The sequence below is a fragment of the Hyperolius riggenbachi genome, chromosome 4, assembly GCF_040937935.1.
Source record: "Hyperolius riggenbachi isolate aHypRig1 chromosome 4, aHypRig1.pri, whole genome shotgun sequence".
Lineage (NCBI taxonomy): Eukaryota > Metazoa > Chordata > Amphibia > Anura > Hyperoliidae > Hyperolius > Hyperolius riggenbachi.
In genome coordinates this window covers 162,353,067-162,372,927 of record NC_090649.1, presented here as the reverse complement: position 1 = coordinate 162,372,927, position 19,861 = coordinate 162,353,067, and positions in this window count along the sequence as shown.

Sequence of the window (19,861 nt, the reverse complement as noted above, 5' to 3'; positions counted from 1 at the left end):
GTATACAGTAGCGGCTCCACTGAACAGAACCGGTATACAGTGGCGGGTTCACTGAACAGAACAGGTATACAGTGGCGGGTTCACTGAACACAACAGGTATGCAGTGGCGGGTTCACTGAACAGAACAGGTATACAGTGGCGGGTTCACAGGACAGAACAGGTATACAGTAGCGGGTCCACTGAACAGAACAGGTATGCAGTGGCAGGTTCACTGAACACAACAGGTATGCAGTGGCGGGTTCACTGAACAGAACAGGTATACAGTGGCGGGTTCACAGAACAGGTATACAGTAGCGGGTCCACTGAACAGAACAGGTATGCAGTGGCGGGTTCACTGAACACAACAGGTATGCAGTGGCGGGTTTACTAAACAGTACAGGTATGCAGTGGCGGGTTCACTGAACAGTACAGGTATACAGTGGCAGGTTCACTGAACACAACAGGTATGCAGTGGCGGGTTCACTGAACAGTACAGGTATGCAGTGGCGGGTTCACTGAACAGTACAGGTATACAGTGGCGGGTTCACTGAACACAACAGGTATGCAGTAGCGGGTTCACTGAATAGAACCGGTATACAGTAGCGGCTCCACTGAACAGAACCGGTATACAGTGGCGGGTTCACTGAACAGAACAGGTATACAGTGGCGGGTTCACTGAACACAACAGGTATGCAGTGGCGGGTTCACTGAACAGGTATACAGTGGCGGGTTCACTGAACAGAACAGGTATACAGTGGCAGGTTCACTGAACACAACAGGTATGCAGTGGCGGGTTTACTGAACAGAACCGGTATACACTAGCGGCTCCACTGAACAGAACCGGTATACAGTGGCGGGTTCACTGAACAGAACAGGTATACAGTGGCGGGTTCACTGAACACAACAGGTATGCAGTGGCGGGTTCACTGAACAGAACAGGTATACAGTGGCGGGTTCACAGGACAGAACAGGTATACAGTAGCGGGTTCACTGAACAGAACAGGTATGCAGTGGCGGGTTCACTGAACACAACAGGTATGCAGTGGTGGGTTCACTAAACAGTACAGGTATGCAGTGGCGGGTTCACTGAACAGTACAGGTATACAGTGGCAGGTTCACTGAACACAACAGGTATGCAGTGGCGGGTTCACTGAACAGTACAGGTATGCAGTGGCGGGTTCACTGAACAGTACAGGTATACAGTGGCGGGTTCACTGAACACAACAGGTATGCAGTGGCGGGTTCACTGAACAGAACCGGTATACAGTAGTGGCTCCACTGAACAGAACCGGTATACAGTGGCGGGTTCACTGAACAGAACAGGTATACAGTGGCGGGTTCACTGAACAGAACAGGTATGCAGTGGCGGGTTCACTGAACAGGTATACAGTGGCGGGTTCACTGAACAGAACAGGTATACAGTGGCAGGTTCACTGAACACAACAGGTATGCAGTGGCGGGTTCACTGAACAGTACAGGTATACAGTGGCGGGTTCACAGAACAGGTATGCAGTGGCAGGTTCACTGAACAGAACAGGTATGCAGTGGCGGGTTCACTGAACAGTACAGGTATACAGTGGCGGGTTCACAGAACAGGTATGCAGTGGCAGGTTCACTGAACAGAACAGGTATGCAGTGGCGGGTTCACTGAACACAACAGGTATGCAGTGGCGGGTTCACTGAACAGTACAGGTATGCAGTGGCGGGTTCACTGAACAGTACAGGTATACAGTGGCGGGTTCACTGAACACAACAGGTATGCAGTGGCGGGTTCACTGAACAGAACCGGTATACAGTAGCGGCTCCACTGAACAGAACAGGTATGCAGTGGCGGGTTCACTGAACAGTACAGGTATACAGTGAGTGGTGGGTTCACTGAACAGAACAGGTATACAGTAGCGGGTCCACTGAACAGAACAGGTATGCAGTGGCGGGTTCACTGAACAGTACAGGTATACAGTGGCGGGTTCACAGAACAGGTATGCAGTGGCAGGTTCACTGAACAGAACAGGTATGCAGTGGCGGGTTCACTGAACAGGTATACAGTGGTGTGTTCACTGAACAGAACAGGTATACAGTGGCGGGTCCACTGAACAGAACAGGTATGCAGTGGCGGGTTCACAGAACAGGTATGCAGTGGCAGGTTCACTGAACACAACAGGTATGCAGTGGCGGGTTCACTGAACAGGTATACAGTGGCGGGTCCACTGAACAGAACAGGTATGCAGTGGCAGGTTCACTGAACACAACAGGTATGCAGTGGCGGGTTCACTGTACAGAACCGGTATACAGTAGCGGCTCCACTGAACAGAACAGGTATGCAGTGGCGGGTTCACTGAACAGTACAGGTATTCAGTGGCGGGTTCACTGAACAGAACAGGTATACAGTAGCGGGTTCACTGAACAGAACCGGTATACAGTAGCGGCTCCACTGAACAGAACAGGTATGCAGTGGCGGGTTCACTGAACAGTACAGGTATACAGTGAGTGGTGGGTTCACTGAACAGAACAGGTATACAGTAGCGGGTCCACTGAACAGAACAGGTATGCAGTGGCGGGTTCACTGAACAGTACAGGTATACAGTGGCGGGTTCACAGAACAGGTATGCAGTGGCAGGTTCACTGAACAGAACAGGTATGCAGTGGCGGGTTCACTGAACAGGTATACAGTGGTGTGTTCACTGAACAGAACAGGTATACAGTGGCGGGTCCACTGAACAGAACAGGTATGCAGTGGCGGGTTCACAGAACAGGTATGCAGTGGCAGGTTCACTGAACACAACAGGTATGCAGTGGCGGGTTCACTGAACAGGTATACAGTGGCGGGTCCACTGAACAGAACAGGTATGCAGTGGCAGGTTCACTGAACACAACAGGTATGCAGTGGCGGGTTCACTGTACAGAACCGGTATACAGTAGCGGCTCCACTGAACAGAACAGGTATGCAGTGGCGGGTTCACTGAACAGTACAGGTATACAGTGGCGGGTTCACTGAACAGAACAGGTATGCAGTGGCAGGTTCACTGAACACAACAGGTATGCAGTGGTGGGTTCACAGAACAGGTATGCAGTGGTGGGTTCACAGAACAGGTATGCAGTGGTGGGTTCACAGAACAGGTATGCAGTGGCAGGTTCACTGAACAGGTATGCAGTGGTGGGTTCACTGAACAGGTATGCAGTGGTGGGTTCACTGAACAGGTATGCAGTGGTGGGTTCACTGAACAGGTATGCAGTGGTGGGTTCACAGAACAGGTATGCAGTGTTGGGTTCACTGAACAGGTATGCAGTGGTGGGTTCACAGTACAGGTATGCAGTGGTGGGTTCACAGAACAGGTATGCAGCCAGGAACAAGCTAAGCCTAACTAATCTTTCCCTATGAGAGACAGTCTACAGCAGCTCGCCCTACTCTCACTAATGCAGGCACACGAGTGACCGTAATGGCCGCCGCTGCCTGCCTTATATAAGGGGGTGGGGCTCCAGGGGCTAGTGTAGCCTAATTGGCTACACTGGGCCTGCTGACTGTGATGTAGAGGGTCAAAGTTGACCCTCCATGTGCATTATGGGGCGAACCGAACTTCCGCAAAGGTTCGCCTGCGGGACGCGAACGCGAACCACGGAAGTTCGCATGGAACCGTTCGCAGGCGAACTGTTCGGCCCAACTCTAATAGTATTCAATACTTACATGATTAAATAACAATAATCAAAGAAAATAACTTTCTGTAATCCCCACATACCTATAAAGCTTTAAGCCAGTAACAATAAAATGCTTTTCAGAGGTTTCTCAGCACAGCCTTTGTGGAAAAATAGCTTTGTTTATACCAGCGGAATGTAACAAATTTGTGTTTGCATGGGGGGACCAGAGCTGCACTGTAAACTGTTTACATTACACTGCGTGGCAAAGTGAGAGAGACAGGATCAGGCACGCAGACAGAACTGCAGCTGATGATTATTTACACAAATTTGAAGCTATGTGTCTGCTTTATATCATTCTGAACAGATTTCAGTCACAGTATTAGAGCCAGGGAATATTTTTTTCTGTATGCTGGATGTGCTGAACAAAGTCCTCCATAGCAATGCCCACAGTGAGAACCATTCTCTGTAAATGTCATATTTTCTTCTCATAAGATGTGAAAAGATGAAAAAAGCCTTTGTATTGCTACTTGCTAGTAATTACTGGAAACATACAGTATGTGGCATTTAGAATTTTAGTCAACTTTGATAGTTGTCCTTAGGGCCGTTTCCACTGGCGTTTAGGATGCGAGGCGATCTCCGCATCACCTTGCATCCCTCTGTAGGTACTTCTGGTTGTCTTTGGTACAACCAGATGCCACGTCATGCGGCTTCCTGTCGGCGGCTATGGGGACTCGGATGCGTGCTGCGGAAAACTGCAGCATGCTATTCATAATTTCCCCTGCATCGCATCACACCGGATCACGTAGGTATATTTGCGTCAATGGAAACTACTCCATTGACGTGAATTGGTTGCAGTTTCCTTGTGTTGCTATGCAGAGCTGTTTCCACATAGAAACGCATCTAGTGGAAACAGGCCCTTAATGAACAAGTGATTACTATGCTCCTGTGCCACATAGCAAACACAATGTTTGTCATAGCTGCTGATATGCCTCTAATAACAGGGCAGGAACAAGGTCATCTAGTGTCCAAAGGGAAATTGCTGAATTCCTCCCCTCTTTCCCCAAACATTTTTAGGCACTATTTGTCACTTTTTGTCAGGGGGCCCTGGCCCAAATTCCGCATTGGAGCCCCAAGGTCTGTAGATATGCCACTGCCTGAACCGTATCCCCTAACATTTCTAACTTATGTCTAGTCCTTACTGTTAACCCTTACTGAAACTCACATTTCTTCATCATCAGTACCCAAAGTTTTGACTGTATACAATAGTGAAACACCAGCCTTAAACTATCCCTCATGGAACCCTCCCCTTAATGCTAATCCTTTCTTGATGCATAACCTTAACTTCCACCCCACCCCCCTTTCATCTCTTCATGTTAACCTCTTTCTGACACCTAGCCCTAACCTTGTACACTAAAAACTAAATATAACCCAGACATATTCCACACATAAAAAAGTACTTGTAGGGACATGTGGCATGATGAGCTTTGCAGCTAAATATGTAGTATGGATTCGCCAGTGATTGGAAAGATTAATAAACCTTATTCTCATTTATTTCATGGGTTAGTAAACCTTTGGCCAATGAAAGCAGCTTAGTGAAGCAGGAAGGGGTGGATGTATTTGCAACTCAGGCCTGAGTCTCACTCTATTCACATAAAAAAGGAAATGTCTAAGTAAAGAAAATTAACATTATCATTCGACATGGAGCAACCATAAAAAGGCAACCTGTATAATGTTTTCTTGTTTGTGTCACTTCACAAGATCTGGATACAGGTTCATTTATACTATGTTACAATGCATACAGTAGAAAAACTTACCAATAACAAACGCCCCCTTCCCCTGAGACAGATAAATCATGGGAACGACACTCTCACCTCGTTTAGTATTTCAGATAACTTTGCATGCGAGATGGTGCAGGCTGCGAAGAGGCTCAGTCTGTTGCTATTTAGAACAGCAGCCTATATTCACTAATCGTATCATATTCCAGTAGTTCATCTAGGGACATAAAATGTGAAATGTACGATCAGCACCAGCAATTTGTCCCCATTCACAGTATGAGTTAAAGCGGAATACAGGCAGGGCTTTTTAAGGGAACAAAGAGTAGGAAACATTTTCAAGTGTGGCTTTCAGATCCGATTACTTAAGTGAAGCCTGCATTGTTATTATGTGGTTTTATAAAGGGCTGTATCTTTACCACAAATGCACGCCCTGCAACACCAGCTACTGCAGTCAGCTTCCAGTATTTACTGTGACACAGCAAAGTGTCATTCATTCACCCCTTTATACATAGCCTGACTACACTGTGAAAATAAGAAACAAAGATTTTTTTAGACTTTTCTCTTTTGAATCCTCACTCAACAGAGTTCAGCCAAAGAGTTCAATGATGGCTACACTATGCAAAAAATAAATAAATAAAAAAGATAAACAGACACTATCTGGGATTCAAGAAGTTGTTTTGTCATTATTACACCCACAGTCATCATCAACACTATTTATCATCACTATATAATTCTGTTACTGTGGGGTTTAAAATATAATCATATCTGTTTAAGAGGCACTGACAAGACAAGACGCAGAATATTAATTTTGCACTTTAGTTTTGGCAGTCTCAAAGAGCCAGAGCTGAAGCCACCACTAGGGCACACTTTATAGGTAGTAACAGTGTTAGGAGGTCTTGTCCAAGGTCTCCTTACTGAATACTGAACTTATGGAAATTCAAACCAGCTGGTTTCATTTTAAGTTCTGAGGAAATAATTATGGGCAAACAGTGGTCTGCCAACTCAAGATTTTGTATTCATGCCAACTCTAACAATTGGCTATAGGCATATATCTGGGAGTGGTCATACGTCCATCTAGCCCTTCAAGAGGTTGGTTGTTATGTCTGAAATTGATAATCAAGTAGTACAATTATCTGAACCTGCCATGATTTTCTTATATGTCAGTGGTCCAAAAAAGAACACAATGACCAAACAATTTCTCCATGAAGCTGGATGTTTGGTTGAAAACACTACCACTATATTTGACAATAGGGCAATATAGTATACAGCCTTACTGCCTCTGGAGCACTCCCTGTTCTCAATAATAAGGCTCTTGTGAGCCTTGAGTACCAGTGTTTGGCTGGTGTTTCTGATTTGGAAGTCTAGCCATGCTCACTCCTACCCTAGCCACTTCATTGTTAGTCCTTGTTATGGCCTTCCTACCCAGCCACACCCAGTGCTGGCCTCTGGTGACATTATTATCTGGTACTGAGGCCAGGCAGATCATACGTATCTGTACACTCCCGGTCTGCTAAAATCCCAATGGCGTAAAATACTATTCCCCCTCCGAGTCATCGGAACGCGGAGGGGGAATAGTATAGCCCTTACACGCCCCTTGCTGTATAACATTACTGCTAAAGTGGCGCCTAGTGTCGGTAGGGTGGCCATACGTCCAGATTTCGGCCGGACAGTCCAGTTTTTGGACTTCTGGTCCTCCGTCCGGCGTAAAGCCAGGATGGACGACCAGATGTCCTCCTTTTTGGACTGTTCAGTGTGATGAGTCGGATCATTAAACTCACAGGAAAGAACCGGCTCAAATGACTCATGAACCGGACATCACTACTGCTTCCCAGGCACTTGGAGCGAGGCAGAGGTAAGTCCCGCCCTCTGCCAGACGCCCCAAAATATTAGTTCTGGAGGGAAGAGCGAGGAAGGGGAGCCCCAAGGTGAGGAAAGGGGGGAGAGATGTCCCCCCCTTTCCCACTGCTGTACCTACTGCTCCCTCTTCTCTGCGCTCTCTCTCTCCTGCTGGGGGACACCTGGCTACCTATTCTGGGGACACCCATAGACCTGGCTACATATACTGGGGACACTTATAGACCTGGCTAAATATACTGGGGACACCTATAGACCTGGCTATATATACTGGGAACACTATACACCTGGCTATCTGTACTGGAGACACCTATACACTTGGCTAACTATTCTGGGGGCACCTAAATACCTAGCTACATGTACTGGGCACACCTATAGACCTGCCTAACTATTCTGGGGACACCTAAAAATCTGGCCATCTGTAATGGAGACATCTATAGACCTGGCTAACTACTCTGGGGACACCCAAAGACCTGGCTACCTATTCTGGGGACATTATTAACCTGGCTACCTATTCTGGGGACAACTATACTCATGACTACTTATACTGGGGACAATAGAATAGAAGAAAAAGCGGGGCACCACTCCTTTAAAAAATCCCTTTATTCCGGTCTCCCCCACCGGAATAAAGGGATTTTTTAAAGGAGTGGTGCCCCGCTTTTTCTTCTATTCTATTGGATTGCAAAGACTTTGGATGAGCACGCTCTGTGTCCCAGTCCTGGTGTGCCTGCCCTGCTGCATTTGGTGCCAGGTACTGTCGTTCTCTTCTTACAAGTTATACTGGGGACACCTATAGACCTGGCTACCTATGCTGGGGGTACCTATTTTGGGGGAACTGCTGTCAGATTATCTGTATTTTTGGGGAGCCTCTGTTAACAGATTAAGTGTATTTTGGGGTACCGCTGCCAGATTATGTATGTTAGGGGCACGGCTGCTGCCAGATTTCGCATATTTTGGGGAACTGCTGCCAGATTGTGTATGTTTGGGGGACCACTGCTGCCAGATTACATATATTTTGGGTGTTATGTGTAGTTTGGGTGATCCACTGCCAGGTTTCGCATATTTTGGGGAACTGCTGCCAGATTGTGTATGTTTGGGGGACCACTGATGCCAGATTACATATATTTTGGGTGTTATGTGTAGTTTGGGTGATCCACTGCCAGATTTCGCATATTTTGGGGAACTGCTGCCAGATTGTGTATGTTTGGGGGACCACTGCTGCCAGATTACATATATTTTGGGTGTTATGTGTAGTTTGGGTGATCCACTGCCAGGTTTCGCGTATTTTGGGGAACTGCTTCCAGATTATGTGTATGTTGGGGGAACTGCTGCTGCCACATTGTCTATTTTGGGGGAACCACTGCCATATTATCTGCATTTTGGAGGAACTTCTACCAGATTACGTGTCTTTTTGGTTAAATGCTGTCAGATTACATCTATTTTTGGGGGCTACACTACGGCAGAGCTCAAACTTCCCCGGCAGACCATTTACACCACTGCTAAGGTCATGTATATTCGGCCCCACCGATGACCACGCCCACTTTATGCTTGACCACGCCCACCTCTGGCACGCACGGTATGATGTCCTCCTTTTCAGGGTGTGATGTCCTCCTTTTTGGGGTTCTGCAAGTGGCCACCCTAATTGTCGGTGTGCGCTGAAACCACCTGTTTTGCAGACAGATGTCTTGTGGCTGGTGGGAATGAGATAACAGTCATGATAGATTCTGATCCAATTACGTAGAAGCTTTCCAGAGGTTTTAAGCTCGTTTAAGTGACCTTTATTCTATTGGCGCCTCTGGAAAGCTTCTACATATTGCTAAATCCACCCTTGGTGGAGGGTTGTACCCATCTTCTTCCCATCTACAGAGAGCGACTTTTAATCCTGAGTGGGGTCAGGTTAATCTCCCCACCTGCCTTCACAGTGGTTGCCTAATGGTAACCCTGGTTTGTGAGTATTAAATTGTTATATTTGGATTGGGAAGCTGATAATCCACACAAACAAAAAAAAAAGCCTTTTCTACTCCTACAAGGACACACAATGGAATAGGATTTCTCCACCTGGATACTCATGAGGTCCACAGCTTCAAACAAGCAAACACATCAAAAAGCATGTCCATGCAACACAGAAAGCAGATTTCCTACCTTCCCAAGTCCTCTTCCCAAGGTAAGGGAATTCATCCTCCTTCCTCAAACAGCAGTAATATCCTTCAGCTGGCAATCCGTTTTTGCAGACTGTACAAATACTTGAAATGCATTCAGAGGCTGAAATTATATTGACTCCATTGCCTTTCTAAGTAAACCTTAGTAGGACCCATGCTTCTGCATATCAATGGACTTTTCACACCTCTTGTAGCAGATTCTGAAGGCCAGCATTTGCTTTTGTATACCCCCCACTGATAAACAACAACAATCAAAGGAAGAGCTTACTTAACCCATTCCTTCACAAAGAGCAATGTTAATCTATACAGCCAGCTTCTTACTATCTCTCAGGCCATTGAGAGCTGCATCTCACATTGGAAAAAAACAAGCTAATTTGCTGGAATCTCTAGGGATTTTAAATAAAACGCACAGAGGTAAAAAAGGCGGCCAGGCCCATAAAAAGTGCCACACTCAGTCTCAGTCCAACTTCAGGGACCCAGGCCCATTCAAAGAAAAGAACTTTCCAGCGATCTCCAGTGATGTTTACTGGAAATCAGAGGCTGAAAGTAGCAGAAGTTACCATGTCCCTAGTCAGAGATGCAGTAACACCCCAGCAGTGAACCCAGTCGCCATTGCTAAGCCCCATGCAGTCACCGCATTGCTCTGCAATGCCCGCTCTACAAACAATAAGACAGCCATTATTGCGGACCTTATTCAGACATGCGATTTTTCATGCATCACTGAAACCTGGATTGATGCCAATGCGGGCCCCACACTGGAAGCAACCATCCCATACAATTACTCAGTCCTAAGTGAGGGAAGACGAGACCGCAGAGGAGGGGGTGTAGCAATTTGTGGCAAAACAACTCTGCAGCTCAGAGCCCTGAATGTTGGCTCAACAAAGTCCTTTGAATGTATAGGTGCCCAGATCTCAGCTGGTAAAGGCTTCAAAATTTTAGTGGTTTATCGTCCCCCCGGAGATGCTGACCCTTTCCTACAGGAATTCCCAGAACTTCTGGCCATGCTAACTCTGTCTTATCCGAGATGGATCATCCTTGGTGACTTCAACGTCCGGGCTGATAACACTCAATCACAAGATGCAAATGAACTAATAAATCTCATGGGTGGACTAGACTTCACACAAGTTGTAAAATCTGCTACCCACAGAGGAGGGCATACGCTAGACTTACTGTTCCACCTCGGAATGGACATTAGTAACATAACAGTAACCCCAGTGGTGTGGTCAGACCATCACATAATACAGTTTACTATTGAACATCACCCTATCAAGCAGCTCCCTAAAGAAACAATCAAAACCCGTCCCCTGAGTAAATTAACACCGGAGAGGATAACTGCCAACCTGGATTTTACAAATCTGCTCCACAGCCAAATGGACCCAAACACTCTAGTAACCCAGTACAACACCACGATATATGAAACACTTGACAGTATTGCCCCATGGCGCACCAAATCAGCAACCAAAAAGCAGAAAGCTAATTGGTTTGACAAAACCATCATGGATCTAAAAAAGAAAGGGCGCAGACTAGAAAGACAGTGGCGTAAATCAGGGACTGAGGAGCACAAATCTAGCCTAGTTCAACACCTCAGACAATACCAACAAGCAATAACCAAAAAAAAATCAGACTTTATCTCGCACAAAATATCTACAGCCAACAACAGAGCTGCTCAACTCTTCCACACAGTGGAATCACTCTGCAATCCTTCCTGCCTAAAAGCCCCAACCACATACTCCAGAGAAAGGTGTGAAGAATTCTCTGCCTTCTTCACAAACAAGGTGTCTACCATCCGTGCCAGCATTACACCAACTACATCAATTGACCACTGGACGTTGCATATGCCTACTACCGTACCACCATGGCAAGTCTTTGACACTCTGAGTGTAAAAGATTTTGGAATTCTCATTCAAAGTCTCCGCCCCACTACCTGCGACCTGGATCCTGGCCCAACTGGATCCTTAATGCAGTGCCCAGAGCTGATCAGGCCAGCACTTCACAAAATCACTCAGTGCTCCTTGCAAAGTGGTCTTTTCCCAGAAGAACTAAAGAAAGCAATCATAAAACCCCTCCTGAAGAAACCATCACTAGATCCTGATTCTGTAACCAACTACAGACCTGTGGCGAACTTACCATTCCTATCAAAAGTTATCAAGAAAGCAGTCGCCAACCAGCTAGAAGCCAGGCTTACAGATAACAACATCTTTGATACTTTTCAGTCAGGATTCAGGAAAAGGCACAGCACTGAAACAGCATTAGTCCGAGTAATGAATGATCTACTTACTGCAAGGGACAAGGGTGATTGCTCAATTCTGATTCTTCTTGACTTGTCAGCAGCATTTGATACTGTGGATCATGAAATTCTTATCCAGCGACTGAAGAATTACTGTGGCCTAAGGGGTACTGTTCTTAGATGGTTTCAGACCTTCCTATCTGGCAGGACACAGCAAGTATGTCTGGGCACACACTACTCTAATCCAGTGCCACTTGCCTATGGAGTTCCACAGGGTTCTGTACTATCACCATTACTCTTTGCAGCCTATATGCTCCCACTGGGCAAAATAATCCAGAACTATGGCCTAGGATACCATTGTTATGCAGATGACACACAACTGTATCTGTCCTTCAAGCCTGGCACCCAAGACCCATCAGCATCCATAAATGCGTGTCTAGTGGATTTACAAAATTGGATGAACACCAGCTGGCTGAGGCTGAACTCTGACAAAACAGAGGTGTTGGTGGTAGGTGGTCCACACATGATGGATAAAGTTCAAAACGCTCACCACCTCAAACTAGCAATTGGGGGAGAAACTGTACAGTATAAAGACTCTGTGCGAAACCTTGGGGTGATCCTGGAGGGAAATCTAAAACTCAGACAGCAGGTATCAGCTGTCGTCAAGTCTTCCTTCTTCCATCTAAGAAATATAGCGAAAATCAAACACCTTATCCCAGCTGAAGACCTACCTGCCCTGGTTCACGCATTTGTATCCTCCCGCCTAGACTACTGCAACGCCCTGTTCATCGGATCTACAGATAAGGCTCTGCGCCCCTTACAGCTAGTACAGAATGCTGCAGCCAGACTCCTAGCCAATGCCCCCCGCAGCTCACACATCACCCCAGTACTGCAAACTCTTCACTGGTTGCCAGTAAAATGGAGAATCAATTTTAAGATCTGCCTGCTGACATTCAAGGCTCTACACCACATGGGACCCAAATACATAGCGGATCTATTGGAACTTTATGCCCCTTCACGCACCCTCCGCTCTGCCAACAAGATGAAGCTGGTTATTCCCAGGATACACTTAACATTTGGTGCTCGGGCCTTTTCCTACGCAGCCCCTACTCTATGGAACTCACTTCCACAATCAGTACGAGAGGCTCCTTCTCTGGACAGCTTTAAAAAAAGGCTAAAAACTCACCTCTTTTCCCGAGCCTTTGAGACTGCATAATGCAGGGTCACAGCGCTTTGAGTCCCCAGGGAGAAAAGCGCTATATAAATATTATTGTTATTGTTATATTACTCATTATTAATTATCATCTATACAATATCACACTATTGGGCTCTTGGTGTCCCCCCTCCCCTGATCCAATTACATAGCAGTAGAATACTGTACCGTATTACCCATCAGATCCAGATACGATGAGTCACTGGGACTGTGAGTAGAGCAATTGCTGCTGAGATAGTAAAGCTGTATACTATACATTCTCACTGTATGATAAGTTAGTAGTACAGAGTCACTCTACAGTTGTTGCCTGGAGCACAGTATTAAAATGGGAAACATTGCACATTCCTACTGCAATTTCACTTTGATAGACCTGGTATATCCTGGAGATCTGGCTGTTAATAGACTGCACTGATTACAAAGTGTGCAAGCATGAATCGTGTGGGTCCTGCTAATGTGAAACTGTTAACTAGCTCGCTACCTGCACTGCCAAGAAAATCATTTTTGCTTTAAGTTTCAATAAAAGGTTACGAAAATAAAATATACATTTACATATAATACCAGAAGTAGGGTCTAACTTGTGTGGCTAAATAACATGTTGATATGCCATATTTCATGATCCAAGCATAGAACATCACCAAGCAAAATATATTACAGTAAAGCTTTGGATTTCAAGTAACTTGGTTTGCAAGCGCTTTGCAAGACAAGGAAATATGAATTTTGGACTTGATAAGCAACCAATTAATATACAAATGTGAGGGTTGATCCAAAGACACCCTAAAATGAAAAAACACATAGGTTCACATATGATCCCCTGAACTCTCTTTAGGATCATACAGTCGGTCACTTAATTATTTTACCTGGATTTTATAGTTCCCAGCATTTGATTTTTCTAACCAAAATTTGTGATGCGATCACTAGGGTCACCCTATATATACATCTATGCTTTTTTGGTGCTTACATTATGAATGGAGCTCTTGTTTATCTGTTCTTGTATAATTTATTATATCTGTTTTATTAATTACATTATTTTTCTACTTTGATATGTTTATGACATGTTTTCATTTGTAATGTTGTGTATGTGCATATAGTTCTATACATGTGTTATTTGTGTTTGAGCCCCGCGCACCTTGTATTTGTGAGTAAACGCGGAAAAGCCGCCGCATGTACTGACAGCAAGGCCGCTGATTCCGCGTCCAATGCGGCGGTTTGCACGCAGCAGCGTGCAGCTGGTGTGGCTGAGCCTGTTAGTTCACACAGGTTTAGGGCTACGCACACGCGCGCCAGAAGTCAGGACTTTTATGCCAGCAGGAGATGTGTCAGCTGATCAGGATGATCAGCTGATTCCTGCTGGACTCCTGATTGGCTGAGTGGTTCGGGCGGGGCGGCAGAGTCCTGCAACTATATATACAGCTTGCTTGTCAGTTGCTGGTTGTCTGCGATCACTACGTGGAAGCACTCAGACCTTAGTCAGATCCAACAGTGTGTTTGAACCAGGAGGACCTGGGAATTCACACTGAGCCAGATTACTTGTGTTATTATTCCGTTATTCATCAGACTAGTTCCAGGGTGTAGAGACCACGGACCTCACACCCAAGACTAGAGAACTTGTGTTATCATTCTGTTATACTTCAGACTAGTTCCAGGGTGTAGAGACCACGGACCTCACACCCAAGACTAGGCATTGTTTGATATTTGTTATGACCTATTGCTTTCCTGACTATCCCTCTGCTTTCTGATTCGGTACCACGCATATCTGATATCTCGTTGCCAAACCCTGCCTGACTTGGATACCGAATCAGCCTTCTGTCTTTGTACTTTATCTGTCTGTGTGTTGCCGACCTGGCTTGCCCGACCTCGAGAGCTATCTCTCTCCACCTAAGAGATAGTCTCCTAGATCAGTCAGTGACATCCACCTTCAGGTGTCACTCACTCTCTGGTCCTTACTACCTTCAGCCTGACTCCACCCCTTGGAGAGTCTCAGGCTGCTGGAAGGTTTCTGTACTCTCCATAGCAGTCTCTTATGTACTGCTTAGGGTCACCTGTTCATCAGGTGGGTTGCTCAAAGTCATACTGTTACACCAAACACTCACCATATATATATCTAGAGGTGTCCAGAGGTTAGCACTATATCTGTATTATTGGTGATTCTGCAGATCATCCATAATCAGGTATAGATCTGTATTCTTGGTGATACTGCAGATCACCAATAATCAGATTCTCTCTGAGAGTGCTGACACCGATCGTTACAGTATTTAATAAATATTTATAGGCAGTTTATTTGGCCTGAGGAAGTGGGCACAGATCCACGAAATGCGTTGCCACTGCATATTACAATTCACTAACCATATGAATTTGTCTTCATTGAGGCAAACCACCTCAATTTTTTAATTTTAGATGTTTTTAACAATATTTTATTACTTCTTTACTTCTCTCTCTCCCTTGTGTCTTCATATACGAGCACAGTACGTATATGCGTGTCACATTATCACAACTGAGCCAATGGTTCTTCTCTCTTTGACGCGGCAGGATTGTACTGATTCTGAGAGTAGGGACTGTTCAATGTCACATTTCCCTATAAACCTCAATAGCATGCAAAAAGCAACAGTCATCGGATAAGTTCCATGTGAAGGCCACACAAAACAAAAAAGATTTGGATAAGCCAGCAGATAAAAATGATACTGTTTATTATAGTGAAAGTCTTCCTACATGATAACCCCTATCCTCTTATTGTAATATTTTTGTATAAATGTTTTTGGACTGCGGAACAAATCATCTGAGTTTACATGAATTCTTATGAGGAAATTTGCTTTGATATAAGAGCTCTTTGGATTACAAGTACATTTCAAGAGCAAATTATGCTCGCAAACCAAGGTTCCATTGTACAATGCTGGTGTTTAAAGAGAATCTGTACTCTAAAATTCTTACAATAAAAAGCATACCACTCTATTCATTATGCTCTCCTGGGCCCCTCTGTGCTGTTTCTGCCACTCCCTGCTGCAATCCTAGCTTGTAATTGCCATTTTTAGGCAGTGTTTACAAACAAAAAACATGGCTTTTAACTAGAGTGTGATAGGCTTGAGAGTAGCTCAGTCTTTGACTCATGCAGAGCTTGGAGAGGGTGTGTATAGCTTCTGCCCATGACAAGCAGTGCAGCACATTCCACACATTCCAGCCTTAGCCGACAGAAGAGAGAATATTAGATCATATAACAGAGATAACACAGCCACTGTGCAAGTAGAAAAGGCTGCAGTAACACAGACCACATTAGAACAGGTATAGGAACTTATAGGATAGAAGAAATAAGGCTGAAAATTTTGTTACAGAGTCTTTTTAAATGGAAACTATATATTACATTTATTTAATTTGTAATTTGTAGTGAGAGGGATATAAAGGCTGCCATATTTATTTACTTTTAAACAATACCAGTTGTCTGGCAGCCCTGCTGACCTTTTCGGCTGCAGTAATGTATGAATCACACCAGAAACAAGCATGCAACTAATCTTCTCAGAGCTGGCAATAATGTCAGAAACACCTGATCTGCTGCATGCTTGTTCAGGGTCTATGGCTAAATGTATTTGTGGCAGAGGATCAGCAAGATAGCCAGGCAACTGGTATTGCTTAAAAGGAAATAAATATGGCAGCCTCCATATCCCTCTCACTTCAGTTGTCCTTTAATCCAAATTTGAGTATATACAAAAACAGTACATTGCTTTTAAAGCATTACTAGCTTTATAAAAAGCTTAATATTGAAATGAGTTGTGCTTCATAAAACATTAATTGATATTCCTACTTAATGCGGAATATAACCCAGCATTTACACTTTGCTCTAAAACATTATTTACAGCATATTATATGCAACCAGCATTTTTTTTTTACTAGACCAGCATTGGAAGGGTTACACACAGAGCTTTAAAGTGACTCTGTAACAAAAATTACAACATTTTTTCTACCATCCTACAAGTTCCTAAACCTATTCTAATCTGTTCTGGCTCACTGCAGCACTTTGTACTATCACGGTCTCTGTAATAAATCAATGTATCTTTCCCTTGTCAGACTTGTCGGCCTGTGTCTGGAAGGCTGCCAACTCTTCCGTGCTGGTCTGTTCCTCTATGCACACTCCAGTGTGTGTTTTATTTACATAAGCCAGCAGCTTCTCTGCTATCTTATCAGTGATAGAAGAGAGCTGGATAAAAATCCTCCTCTGTTATTAGGCTGTGAAAGTAGCTGGCTGACATACTGAGGAATTACAAACACAGGCAGAGCTGTCTGCAGGAAGCCTGTAATGTTCAGTGCATGAGAGAAGAAGGGGACAGAAGGTAAACACACAAATGATCTTTTGAGATTCAAAAGGAAAGCTGTATACAGCCTGCTTGTGTATGGATGTATTTTCTATGTGTGGACATATTGTACATCAATCTACTTCCTGTTTTGGTGGCCATTTTGTTTGTTTATAAACAAACTTTTTAAAACTGTTTTTGACTACTTTTAATGCGGCGGGGAGCGGAGAAATTGTGTCAGAAGGTAATAGGAGATGTCCCCTAACACACTGGTATGTTTACTTTTGTGTGATTTTAACAATACAGATTCTCTTTAAAGTTCCGTGGAGAGAAATGCTGCCGCAGCCGACATTTAGATAGCTACATTTAAGTTAACACAATGTAACAAGTGAGAAATGTGACTTACTCTCTCTCTCTCTGTGTCCTGGAGCTCCTGCACAGTCAGCGAGTGTGTGTCACATTCCACACTTGTTACATTGTGTTTACTTAAATGTATCTATCTAAACTTCGGATGCGTCCGCATTTCTCACCACTGAACTTTAAAGCTCTGTGTGTAACCCTTCCAATGCTGGTCTAGTAAAAAAAAATGCTGGTTGCATATAATATGCTGTAAATAATGTTTTACAGCAAAGTTGAAATGCAGGGTTATATTCCGCTTTAAGATGTTATCCATATTCAGTCCTTATTGTTAAAACAGCAGACTAAAAGATCTCTGCTTTGCTCTTTCAATTAAAACAATACAAATGATCTGAATGTAAGAACATAAAGAATTACAGCACACAGCAGTTATCATTTCTGGCCTTTGAAAACAAGAGAACGTAAACTAAATGACTGTCTGCACAGCAATTAGCTCCGATGCAGTCTCTGTTATTGTAGAGGAGTCTTCTACCACATGTTAATGAAGAACAAAGCTGACATTTCTGACTGAGTAAGCTGCCTGCTGAAAAATGGCCCCTGCTTAGTAACTTTACTGGAGTCCTTTATTAAATTGAATAATAAGATCAAATTTAATTCTGCATGGGAAAGTGTAATTGATTAAAGAATTCTCGGGATCTTATTTCTTGACATAATCTTTGGATTCTAAATCAGCCCTAATCTTTTCTAATGCTACTTAGCAGACTTGCCTATTGCTATTTATTGTAGCTTAAATAGATCAATTTGTTCTATAACAACATTACTGCTGCCCTTGTCCCATCCATAATGCAGATGGTATAATTTCATCTAGTTCTAACGCTTTCTCCCAGTGGGAACTGTGACAGGCTGTAATACTGATAACATGTGACAGCCTTAATATTGTAACCTATGGAGAAAAACATGAAGAATTCATGACTATTAGAAAGGCAGATGAAAAAATTAAAATTGATCAGGCCAGGCTATTCCGTTGGATAAGTATGAATCAGCATATTTTAAGATGAGTACTCCTTTATTATAAGTGAAGAGGAATATGTGATACAACAGGGGAAATGGGACTATGCTTAAAGGGTACCTGAACTAACATGTGACATGATGAGATAAACATGTGTATGTACAGTGCCAAGCATACAAATAAGTAGGTTGTATTCAATTTTAATTTCCTCACCGTAAGGGTTAATGATTAAGCTATGCAAATAACAGTTTCTCTCTAGTCAAAACTATCTTAACTATAATTAAATAATTATAAGGCATAAAACTCTCATCTGGCAGAGAACAATTATTTCAACTCAGTTATAATAATGCACAGTGCTGCCCATAATTATTCATACCCCCTGGCAAATTTTAACTTAAAGCTACCTTTATTCAACCAGGTGTAATTGCCTTCTTAAAACAGAAGGACATTTGCAATAATTCAGTTATAAGTGAACATTTGTGGTTACCCACAATGCACTACCACTAAATATGCAAATTATCTCTTTTCACCCTTGTCAAGCCAAGCAAGCACCCAGAACCGCTGGTGTATAGCAAGCCTATAGCTTTAAGTTTTACACAGCCATATCAAACCCACATGTAGACAGCCTGTTTCAGACTTTGGGTCCTCGTCAGTACATGGCAGGGATTGATAAGGCTGTATTCAACCAGCAAGTAATTTTTTTGATGGGAAATGACATAGGTGACTTCCAAAAGATTGTAAGACGATGTACAAGAGGTATTATTGTGGGAAAAAAAACATTTCTCGGCTTTTATTTGCATTTGAGCAAAAAGTGTGCAGTCCAAAATTAATTATACCCTTCACAAACTGTCATAGTCTGTGGGAAAATCCAAAGTTCTATACCATTCCCAATAGTGCAAGCTGTTCTAAAGCATCCTAATTACCCTGATTCATTGGGAACAGCTGTTTTAATCAACTTAACAGGTAAAAAACAGCAGCTCTCGGCAGTTTGTTTGTGGACAGTCATGAGTAAGACAAAGGAGCTCAGTGAGAACCTACGGCTGCGCATTGTGCCTGCGCACAAGTCAGGAAAGGGCTACAAGGCCATTTCTAAATGTTTTCAAGCTCCAGTGGCTACAGTGCAACGTATTATTAAAAAATACAAGATGTTCCGCACTGTGGAAAATCTCAGAGGACGTGGTCGGAAGCCAAAAGAGACACCTGTGCAGGACAGGAGGATAGTGAAAGAGGTGAAAAAGAATCCAAGGATCACCATTAAGGCCATCCTGGTGAATCTGGGCAATGTCTTAAGGCAGACAATCCAACGGACATTGCACACTGTTGGCTTCCATGGATGCAGACCAAGGAGGATGCCACTTCTCCAGATAAGGCACACAAA